This window comes from Etheostoma spectabile, chromosome 12 (genome assembly GCF_008692095.1).
Source record: "Etheostoma spectabile isolate EspeVRDwgs_2016 chromosome 12, UIUC_Espe_1.0, whole genome shotgun sequence".
Lineage (NCBI taxonomy): Eukaryota > Metazoa > Chordata > Actinopteri > Perciformes > Percidae > Etheostoma > Etheostoma spectabile.
This window is the reverse complement of record NC_045744.1, coordinates 4,391,550-4,400,816: the sequence shown is the minus strand read 5'-3', so window position 1 is coordinate 4,400,816 and position 9,267 is coordinate 4,391,550. Positions and strand designations below refer to the sequence as shown.

At 44.2% G+C, this 9,267-nt stretch overlaps 1 protein-coding gene across 1 annotated transcript in view; it reads left to right on the top strand.

Annotated features, from left to right (window-relative positions):
- ece2a (endothelin converting enzyme 2a) overlaps positions 1-9,267 on the top strand; it is a 122,569-nt gene that overhangs the window by 30,402 nt on the left and 82,900 nt on the right. The gene's annotated exons all lie outside the window — the stretch shown is intronic.

Below are 9,267 nucleotides of genomic sequence, written 5' to 3'. Positions count from 1 at the left end.
TGTGTGTGTGTGTGTGTGTGTGTGTGTGTGTGTGTGTGTGTGTGTGTGTGGTGGACCTATTCACCACAGACCCAAATCTTTTCAGCTGTTGCTGGCATATGCTACTGTCTCTTCATGTGGCTCAATGCAAAGGCTCATAACCTGACAGTTTTGCATATATCATGTAAGATATGACTTGACTTTTATCCATTTCTTTGCACAAAACTCTCCAGATAGTGCCATTTAATGGTTTATTTTCCCCAAAAAATTCCCATGGTGGCAAACATGTGGGTGGCTAGCTAGATAGTATCTTAGCTAATACTTAACTATGAATATCTCAGTGCCAGAGTACCAGTTAAAGTTAGCTCGAAAACGTGTAAGTGGCTAGGTAGCTAGTATATTAGCTACTACATTTAGCTATCAATATCTCAGTCCCAGAGTACTAGTTAAAGTTAGCTAGCAAATATGTGGGTGGCTAGCTAGCTAGTATCTTAGCTACTACATTTAGCTTTGAAAATCGCAGTGGCAGAGTACCAGTTAAAGTTAGCTAGCAAACATTATTGACACATAAGCTGTGTGAGACAAACGTTTTCAATTTCAACACTATCTATGGAAGTATGTTGTTTGTATAGTATTTTACTAGTGTTAAGTTATATAACATGATTCATATTTGGCTAAAAAAAACTAGAGATGTTCCGATACCATTTTTTACTTCCCGATACCGATTCCGATACTTGTGTTGTGGGTATCGGCCGATACCGAGTACCCATACCAGTGTGTTTAAAAAAAAAAAAAAAAAGACTGATAATATTATCATTGTGGTAAGGCCTGGCTCAGGTTTAACACTTTTTAAAACATGAATTAATACAGCAAATGGAAGCCATATATTTTTAAATAGAACAGTATAAAAATGTAAAACATGAACGTTGGACTTGGGGATTTTCCACTTTACTAGAACCCCCTCAATTGATTCGGCAATTAATGTGCCAGTATGGGACCCTCGGAACTCGGTGGGGTGCAGCTCCGCACTTCGAGGGGTAAATGTTGACTCTCTGTCCACCCAGTGGGACGTTAAACTTAGCAAAGACACGGGGCACACGTCGGAGCGCCAAATGTCCGTGGTAAAGCTGTCTGCATGCACGTCTTTGCCCAAGCATACACGAAATGTGTTCCCTAACTGTCTCGTATAATTTGGGTAGCGCAGTTTCAGAGATATATTTACAACCTGGCAAACCGTACCTTGGCTTCTAATGCTCCATTAAGCGGCGAAATCCCACATTTTCGACAACAGACAGGGGTTGGTAATCCAGTACAATAAACTCCAAAACTTTGTTGGTTATCGTTGTTGCTTTTTGGCTGTCTTTGGGGAATTTATCCGTCGCTGGAAGGGTTTCCAGAGTTGCTACTGCAGTTCGTCTTTTTCCCCGTAGTTTTCGGAATTCGTTGTGCTCTTTAGCGTGAAGCGTCTCAAATGTTTATGAAGTTGCTGCTGTTGAAATTTGCAACACTCGTGCCACCCTTGAAATTGCTTCTTTGCATAGTTGCTGTTGCCAGCATTTTCGGCAGTATCGGAGGCATTTCCGATACTGGTATCGGAATCGGAACTTCTAAAAAAAACTGCAGCTGTGTATACATCTGGAGAAGTGTGTGGTGTGTGTGTGTGTGTGTGTGTGTGTGTGTGTGTGTGTGTGTGTGTGTGTGTCTCAGGCAGAGGTAGCAGTGGCTTCAGGATTTGTTCCTTGGCCTGCTGCTGCCTTATCTTAGTGGATGTTGAGACTAGGAACCTACGCTGGCTCCTTCATCAAGAATGCAGTTGGAGTTGATGCTGCAGCAGAGAATTCTAATAGAGAAAGCAGGAGAGAGAAGGGAGAGTTAGCGAAAGACTCTGATGACGTCATACCACCCGCTCACTTACAGCCTCGTCTCTATTATCGTCGCACTTGCCAATTACCCCTTTTCACACTTGTCTATCTCAGCCTGCTCTTCCGCATCTCTTCCCTTTCACTCCCTACTCTAACCACTAAATTCCGCTGCTCTTATCTGCATTCATAGCCCCAGCCATTCACATCCCCTTGCCCTCCCGTTTCTACAAAATTTAGTGTCATTCGTACCCCTCTCTCAATCTCGTGCAGCCTGAAAGAGCTCTTAGGAGTTTCAACGGCCCTCTTTACACTGCAGGTAGCCTCGGAACACCACAGAAATGACAACAGTGACATTTCACAGCTCCTCTGGCAGTTCCTGCTCCCATGACCATATAAGTACTTCCTCTTGGCTGAGTGAGTGACATCACAGTGCTGGTCTGGCTTGAGCAGTTGCAGGAAGCAGCAGTGAAAGGCCACCGACAGGTGGAATTGGACGGTGTTTAAAGGGATCCTGTTGGGAGATACTGACCACATAACCTCTGTATCACACACACACACACACACACACACACACACACACACACACACACACACACACACACACACACACACACACACACACACACACACACAGTCTCCCTTGTCCCATGTCCTTTTTCTCACCTCCTCCACTTCTTGTTTCTTGCTTTTCTCATGGACGAAGAACACCATGTTCCTGGTCATCATTTAGTGAGAACAGACCATCGTGTGTGTTTTTCGGTTTGTGTATCTCATGTTGTACACCCCAGTCCGGTTCAGTTCTCAATCACTCGGGGCTGCAGACGCTTCCAGTGCGACCTTCCTTTGCCCGTTATTCTGTATGCTTATGCAGACGACTTAAAGAAGTGAAGACAGAACTGCATACATGATAAATCTGTTTCCTTGTGAAGTATCAGACAAGCAGCTGGAACATCAAAGTGCGTGCGTCTGTCAGAGAGAGATAGAGAGTTAACATGAGGCACTGGCATATTGCATGTAGCAGAACACCACAGGAAGGGATGAAGCATGCAGCATTATTAACCATCTTCATCCACCAGCCTGTCTCGGAGGCTGACTCACTCTTCATTAGCAGCCTTACTGCTGTCAGCTGCTCTCTGGTGGCCCAAAAACAGACAGTAACACACTATCATGTCAGTGCAAACTACAGTGACTATTTTGGAGCACGGCCAGAGTGTCTACAATTTTGAAAGGACCGCTACAACTCTATACCTTATTTTTCAGATTATATATAATGTAATGCAATGTAGAGTCTGCAGATGGCTACCGTTTTATTCTAAAATTCTAAGTATATCATAAATGGTCAACACCTGCACCACTTAATACAGAGGCAGACAGCAGGCATAGTCATTTAACTAGCTGGAACAGATGTTAATGGGCTATCAATGAACATCATTTAATGATTTAGTTTATGCACTGCTACATTATATAAACAAGAAATGTGGTGTTTAATGGAGTCGGCAGTTAAAATGTTAACATAAAATGGTTTCCATGTGCTCATTAATGGAAACTGACTGGCCTCCCGTTTAAGGTTAGGTAGTGGTCTGACGGTTGACTAAGAGCCCAGCACCTTCAAACCTCCAGATTGGGGGGGATGCTTGTCTGGATCAACCGAAGTATATTTCCAGGATAAGGCCTGCCATCTGCCGCAAGCCCCCTGCTGTGGATATAAACACAGCAATAAACTGGTGAGAGCCAATGACAGTTAACCATGTATCAGCTCATTTAACTAGCTCACGTTACTGTATCATGTAAACGGTTAACTTGATTTGATATTGAACGTGGTGTTCTTTCACTAGAACAGTCGCTGCGTCCAGAGCTTAGAGCCTCCCAAGACGATTGTGATTGGTTTAAAGAACTGGAAACAACCTAGCGTTTGTTTTTTCTCCTATCCTAGAATGTATCTGTGGTGTGGGTCTGGTCTGTGGAGAGGTCTTGCAATGTGAGACTACGGGAACGCATTGTGACCCATTTCTGAAAGGACATTTTGAAATTTGGATTTGAGTCAGTCGCTCAATCACGACAAAAAATCCAAATCAGAGGTGTACCTTAAATGCTTTAGCCCTCGAGTTTCAGCGGAGGAATAACGAGTTGTAGCCAATGCAAAGTGTAAATCACACTCAAGCTCAAAGGATTTCAGGGCCCCGGGAGAGCTGTTGTCATGGGGCCCTGAGTTTCTATGAGCACGCCTGATTTAGACCTCGGATTTAGATTACACTTTAACACAATGACTGCAGAGAGACATGCCATTTCCTCCTGCAGGAATCAATATGCTTGGTCAGCCATAACGCGCCCACACTGGGCTGGCTCTCTGTAAAACCTGATCCATATGCATATTAATACCAAGGTCAGGCCGCAGAGCCATTTGCATATAGACGCAGGCACCTTGAACTGACAAACTCCACTGCCAACCTGGCGAAAAATAACCAGTCAAGTTTGAGCCTCTGTGTGCATATGTGTGTTAAGTGATTTTGTGTGTGTGTTTGGGTTGTAAGGGCAGGCTGAGGAGTGCTTATAGTTAGTGTGTGTGTGTGTGTGTGTGTGTGTGTGTGTGTGTGTGTGTGTGTGTGTGTGTGTGTGTGTGTGTGTGTGTGTGTGTGTGTTAGAAAATTGGGAATACCTGAGCTTTTTCGGCCATTTCATTTTGTCACAGACGTGGTCTTAGTAGGTGGGTAATTGAAAATGCCTATACTGCTGTTACCCTCTCTTCCCCAACTACACAGTTGTGTGTGTGTGTGTCTATGCGTGTGTATTAATTTGTGTATTTATGTTCTTGTTCCCAGCATGTGTCAGACTACCCACCAACATTACACTCACTGGAACACCGAGATTTCTTTTTTGGCCTCAATTTGCTGGGAAAGGCGAACACGCCAGTGTTGTTTTTTTATCTGGTGTTGTTGCCATTAGTAACTAATGGATGCCTTTTTTGGAACAAACATCCTAGTAACATCCTAGTAAGATTTAACTAGGAAGACGTGGCACTTTAGTGGAAATTAGGTTAAAATGTAATTTAAATGTACAATTGTGATAATAAGTTTAACCGACTGGTATTTCTGTTGCTGACAACCAAGTGTAGCAACGTTTAATTGACTTGTCGACTAATCACACCCCCCCCCCCCCCCCCCCCCCCCCCCTCCCCCCTAGTGTGCGCTGCACTGTCATGAAATCTCTGAGGACTCTGCTTGTCTCTATATCTTCCAAGTCTTATTTCTCACCCTCTGTTTCCATGACATTGTGAATATCTGTACACTGTGTGTTTCTGTTGAGGCAATCTGCACTGAATTCTCATTGCACGCAGTTACAAGGAAGTAGCTGACATTGTGCATCTTTCATCTTAAGCTTAATACTGTATGGTAGTGGGGAACGTTTGAATAGTAGTACAAACTAGAGCTGCTTTTTTTCTAACTTTATCTCCATGCACTTTATCTCCATTGGTTTCTGTCTACTGTTTGCGTGTGTGTGGTCCCACTGTATAGGTGAGGTGGATTAGTCGGATGTTAAAAGAAGCAGAGAAATCATCGCTGCACACATTTGCACACTCATAGTTTCTTGCTGAATCATGACCTTCCTCTCTGCTGCGACACCTCTGACGCTGCCAGTCAAAGAGAACACACAGTACGCAGAAGAGACGCACACAAGCATGTACTTTCTTGCCAGAATAGCCGGATGGGAAAAGTAAATAGTACCTCTGTGACTGACTCAGCATGGCTAGAATGAATATCAAGGGGGAGTGAGAGAGAGGAAGGCTGGTGACAGGCACAGCTGTTAACACAACTGTGCAAGCGAGCAGCCGTGGACAAGCTTCTCCAGTTCTCTGTAACCCATGGAGATAGTATGACCTGACAAAAGCTGTGGCAATATGAGTATTTCTACTGCAGTGACAAGAAGGCACACTATTCAGACTATTCAGAAGGCTGCCAGGTGTAAAGACACGTAGACACTTAGAAGTTAAGCTACCTGACTACAGGAGACCTTAACTTAGACTGCTAAGCTACCTGATTACAGGAGACATGCTCTCAGACTGCTAAGCTAACTGATAAAGGAGAAATGTAGCTCAGACTGCTAAGTACCCTGATACAGGAGACATTAGCTCAGACCTGCTAAGCTACCTGACTACAGGAGACATTAGCTCAGACTGCTAAGCTACACTGATACAGGAGAAATTAGCTCAGACTGCTAAGCTACCTGACTACAGGAGACATTAGCTCAGATACTGCTAAGCTATGACTACAGGACACATAGCTCAGACTGCTAAGCTACCTGACTACAGAGACATTAGCTCAGACTGCTAAGTACTGATTACAGGAGACATTAGCCAGACTGCTAGCTACCTGACTACAGGAGACCTAGCTCAGACTGCTAAGCTACCTGACTACAGGAGACAATAGCTCAGACTGAGATAGCTACCTGACTACAGGGGACATTCGTCCGACTGCCAAGCTACCTGACTAAAGGAGACATTAGCTCAGACTGCTAAGCTACCTGACTACGGAGACATTAGCTCAGACTGCTAAGCATCTGACTACAGGAGACATTAGCTCAGACTCCAAGCTACCTGACTACAGGAGACATTAGCTCAGACTGCTAGCTACCTGACCACAGGGAACATTAGCTCAGACTGCTAAGTACTGGCCACAGAAGAATTAGCTCAGACTGAAGCTACCTGAATACAGAAGACATTAGCTCAAACTGCTAAGCTACCTGGACTACAGGAGACCTCAGCTCGGACTTCTAAGCTACCTGACAGGAGACATTAGCTCAGACTGCTAAGCTACCTGACTACAGGAGACATTAGCTCAGACTGCTAAGCTACCTGACTACAGGAGACATGCGCTCAGACTGCTAAGCTACCTGACTACAGGAGACCTCCGCTCAGACTGCTAAGCTACCTGACTAAAGGAGACATTAGCTCAGACTGCTAAGCTACCTGACTACAGGAGACATTAGCTCAGACTGCTAAGCTACATGACTTAACCTGAGACCTGAACCTGTCTTGGTACGCTTTTTTGGTTCGCTTTTGGTACGCACCAGAGTTTGATTACAGCGTTCTCATGCCCAAACGAACCACACCAGCGGGGCAAACCACCTCTAGTTTGAAAGGCACTCGGTGTGAAAAAGTCCTTAGAAGAATGGTGTTCCTCCTTCCTTTTAGAGATCCAGTGATTTTAATTTGTCATCCATCTGTATTAGTGACACAAAGATGTCATGATGTGATGGGGATTGGACTACAATATGATGTGTGGGGTGTTGATGGATCTCATGGCATCATTGTACCATTATTCATTATTTCAAGGGAGGATCGTTTGTTGTTGTTTCTGGATGTATAACAGGCAGAGATGTCCACAAGTCACATTTTGGACGTCAAGTCAAGTCTTTGAGCTTGAGTCCAAGTCAAGTATCAAGCCTTTGAGGGGCAAGATCAAGTCAAGTCTAAAGTCTTTTGCCACGCGTCCAAGGCTGAATCCCATTTCTCCATCTTACCCCTACCCCTTACCCCTTACCCCCTAGCCCTTGAAACAAAGGGGTAAGGGGTAGAGGTGAAAACATACCCCTATGGAATGGGACATCACTTGGTTATATCACCATACAGTATTGATCACAAACTTCCAAGATGCTGTCTGCAAGTGTGTCTATGTTAATTGCCTAGGTTTTGACAACAGGGTCACATGCATTTATATATTTTATAGTTATTTTATGTTCACTTTGGTGGTGCAGAGGCAGATGTTATCTGTGTAGTACTTAGGTCTGTTTCCAGTACATATGTGTATAAACACACACACAGTGTGTTGCAAGTAGTGTTGTGCACTGATATCAAACCAAATTTTTTGCTAATGGTTAAAACTGTAGACATGCATGGAGTCCATTCAAGGCAGAGAAATGCCGGACTGTTGTGCAAATCATCAATGTAACGTAGCGTTAGCAATTAGCGATTAGCGTTAGAGCACAAAACAAGACTGTCGTAATTTTTAAATCAATTATTTAAGCCAGAAATACTTTTTATGGGTCTCTCTGCTCAGCAGCCATTGTTGCTTGTTGCGCAATGTATATGTACAAACCCTCGGTTTCAAGTAAGCTTGCGTCCTCACTCGGTTACAAGGGCCACATAACCCTTCGTCAACCCTTTGTCAACTCATAGCTCAAAATGAGTATTGGGACAGTCCTTAGTCTCGCATGAACGCGCAAAACCTAGGGTAAGGGGTAGGGGTAAGATAGAGAGTAAGCGCCAATGAAAGAAAATAGAAATACATTAATACATTTAGATTTAAAAAGCAATAATTGCATGAAAACAGGCTGTTGAGGAGTCTCGAAGCTCGAGTCCGAGTCAAGTCTGAAGTCGTTTGGGTCGAGTCGCAAGTCAAGTCTGAATTCACTGTTTGTGCGACTCGAGTCCGAGTCCCAGACTCGAGTCCCCCCGTCCTCCTTTACAAGGACGTGGCCTGCAGTGACAAACTTGTGTGTGTTCCTCCACTTGTTATTCAGTTACACAGCAGGATCAAATTGCATTATTTGGACTCTCTACCACACACACACACACATACTCAGTCCATCCGTCTCTCTCTTTCACTCCCACTCTCAATCACCCCTGTTGCTCTCCTTTCCCCCACTTTGTCTGACAGCTGCCCACCCTCTAACTTTCCATCGTTCTTAAACACCAGCATTGCACGGCAGCACGTTTTTTTCCGGCTGTTGTTTGACCCCACTAAGGAAAGAGAGGGATTTAAATGTAGACGGACAGTGGTGCTCCAGCTTCCACAATTGAGTTTTTCTTTGATCGGACGGTGAAGTGTAAAGCACTCAGGCTTCTAATGTTCAAAAATGTAATGTGTAGCAAATGCTTGACTCGTGGTATTGTATGAATTCAGGCAGGGAAGGTAACAAGGCATACATAGTAATATAATGAGGAAGGTGGGTGGCTTTCAATAACTGTTAGTTCTGGCTAAAAAGAGACCAAAGATGGCTCTTTCCTCTCGTTGCTATTTACCAAGCCCCCTGTTCCTGGCGCCTGTTAGTGTCTTTCAATCTGAGAGAAGCTTTAGCCTCTGTAGCATAGCAGAGAGACAGATTCATACAATGCAGTCCTTCCTAAAGTCCTCCATCACACACACACACACGCACAGGGGAAACGGTGGCACTATCTTTTTGTTATTGACATAATGCCCCTTACCCTAACCTCAACCATCACAACTAAATGCCTAACTTTAACCCTTACCCTCACCTCAACCATAACCTAATTCTAACCCTAATCCTAAAACCAAGTCTTAACCCTCAAACGGCCCTTTAAAGTTGTGGGGTCCAGCATTTTGGCCCCACAAAGTTGTCGGGACCCCACAAGTATCCTAGACTCCTGGTTTTTTGACCTCACGAATGAAGTTAAATAAGAACACACACA